Consider the following 2,491-nt stretch of genomic DNA (forward strand, 5'->3'; position numbering starts at 1 on the left):
TATTTATTAAATGCTTCCAAACATTTTCACGGTTTGCCAGTTTCGAATTGTTGCATTTCCGACAAGGACAGAACATCTTACCACTTTCTTGGGCGAGCGGTGTTGAATCTGCTTGATGCATAAATGTCTCCAGGCCCGCAAGGTATTCTTTCGTCACTCTCCCGTTAGCATCTCTATGCATATACATCCACTTCCGCAACTCGTAGATAGTCCCGGAGCCAGCCATTTTTCTTTTTTAACGTTTTTTGCTGTTGGTGTGTTTAAAATGATGTTCAAACATCCATATTTATAGGAAATTTTGAATCTGGTAGTTGTAATTTTCCTATGAATTTACGACGAAAATTAATTAGGTGGCAAAAAAAACGTGTTACACCTACAAAGTTGGTGGATTCAAAATTTCCTCGCTAAATACACGTAAACTCTTTCCTCGTAAATAACACGCGAAGTTTACGTCGTATTTACGTGGAAATAGTATTTCCTCGTAAAATACTCGTCAAATTACATCCACTTTACGACGAAACGTTTTTGTCGTTACTTTACGAGGAAATAACGATGACATTAGTTTTCCACGTAAGTTTCTCGTAAAATCGACGTAAATTTACGAGAATTGTTTTTCCTCGTTAAGCATGTGTTTTCTTGTAGTGTTTGTCATTTTGCGAACTAATGCATTTTTTGGTTTTGATGGAATATAAAAGAAAGTTTGCTCTCTCCACAGTGAGACACGTCAGATTCCACATAAGAAAGTCGTTTCATTCATGTTGTTCTAAATCCATGTATAATTTTTTATTGTTCTATATCCGTGTATGTTTGATTGGCCTCAACGTTTGATCTATTCTTTTTTTTTTGCAAACGGGCTTCAACTTTTTATTCGTTTGTAGACTGGGAAAAAAATTAATTAGGCTTAACAAAAAAACTAATAGGTTAACACTTTTGACAATCGTCGTCTCCAATGGTTTCTAGGGTTCTTCGTTCTCTAACGATGCTAATAAGTCAAACTCCAATGGCGGTATTAGGATGTTGTATGTGTCTCTCTTCTATCTGTCGTTTCCCTTCGATTCATTGCCTCTAATATGTTATGGGATTTAGTGGTTCATCGCCATTAACAGCATCCTTTACTCATTGGGCCCGCACCATCCACAATTACTCATTCAATACCTCTTATCACCCTTAGAGGCGGTGAAACTTTACATATAAAAAGGTATGTTTTCTTCCCATAAACATCATCCTCACCAATCTTACTACAAACAATACTTAGTATAATGCCTAGCTCATATGTCATTCTTGCTGATCTAAAGTCCAGACGTTGTTCATCCACCGTGGAGGTGCGGCTGCTCCGGTTCTGGGAAGCCAGAAGCGTCAAACACAGTGGCGATCTCATGGGAGTAGATATGCTCTTCCTAGATTCTAAGGTGATTCCGTACTTTAAATTCATGTATATCTTCGTTATGAACACACCGCTGCGTCTAGATTCGTAGTAATCAAAATTATGCTTCCGATATTATTTTATCACTTTGGGAGATGGTTGAATCTGGATGTCTACTATGTTTTTCTGTTTTTCATTGTTTTGAGGCAACACTCATGCCAGCCACCGTCAATTTTCACCGTCTAACCACTTACAAGAATCTCTTGAAGGATGGTTATATGTATTCTTTGAGCGGTTTCGATATCACTAGGTGTAATCAGAATTGTAGACTGTCAGGCTCTCTTCTATTGATACGGTTCAGTGATTCAACCCGTTTGGATGAGTTAACCGAACAGGTTATCCCAATCCCTGATGTGAGTTTCTTTTGTTCAAATTCATCAGTTCTTTCCTCCTTTTTCCCAGCGAATAATTCTGGAAAAAAGGAAAATTGATCTTCGGATTCGATTTGCAGTCAGATTTAAAGAAACACTAATTTGGGTATTCTGGCGAGTATAAGGTTCTTAGGAGTCCAATGTCGTCAGATGAAGTGATGCTGGTAGGCACGCAAATCTCTTTATTTTTCAATCCTTGATGTTTAGCTTGATTGTGGAGATAATTTGTGTGATTTGAATGCATGATCGTTTTTTGTGTGTGGCTTTGTATATATTTTGGGAACTTCGGTGCTTCTTGGTTTGGTGTTGACTTCACGATATGAAGATGTGTGTATGCGTATGTGATGGAATTTGAGACATGTGTGATTTTCGTTCTGAGGTTTCATGGAAGCTAGACAAGCACTACAAGAAAACAGGGGGATTCTGATGGCCGAAATCGTCGGAAATTCGTCGGAATAGACCGATTCCGACGAATTTCCGACGAACCCGTCCGTCGATATCGTTTCGTCGGAAAAACAAAATTCGTCGGAATTTCGTCAGAACTTCCGACGACTTTCTGACGAATACCGAGAAACGTCATTCTGACGAACTTCCGACGATATTACGATGCGGATACACGAGACCAGAGTTCATCGGAAAAACTACGTACCGACGGAGAACGTTCCTCGGACACTTCCGACGTAGAGTGTTCCTCGGT

The 2,491-nt window shown here is 39.2% G+C and overlaps 1 long non-coding RNA gene across 2 annotated transcripts; it reads left to right on the plus strand.

The window, feature by feature from the left end:
• Nucleotides 1-1,203: 1,203 nt before the first annotated feature.
• LOC106326678 lies at nt 1,204-2,194 on the plus strand. Of its 2 annotated transcripts, XR_001267299.1 has the most exons (4): nt 1,204-1,409; nt 1,570-1,776; nt 1,875-1,958; nt 2,120-2,194. It is a non-coding gene; the product is annotated as an uncharacterized LOC106326678 (long non-coding RNA). The 2 variants fall into 2 exon arrangements; XR_001267298.1 differs by having other exon boundaries at nt 1,204-1,776.
• Nucleotides 2,195-2,491: the final 297 nt, after the last annotated feature.

Source organism: Brassica oleracea, chromosome C2, assembly GCF_000695525.1.
Source record: "Brassica oleracea var. oleracea cultivar TO1000 chromosome C2, BOL, whole genome shotgun sequence".
In the NCBI taxonomy this organism is placed as follows: Eukaryota; Viridiplantae; Streptophyta; class Magnoliopsida; order Brassicales; family Brassicaceae; genus Brassica; species Brassica oleracea.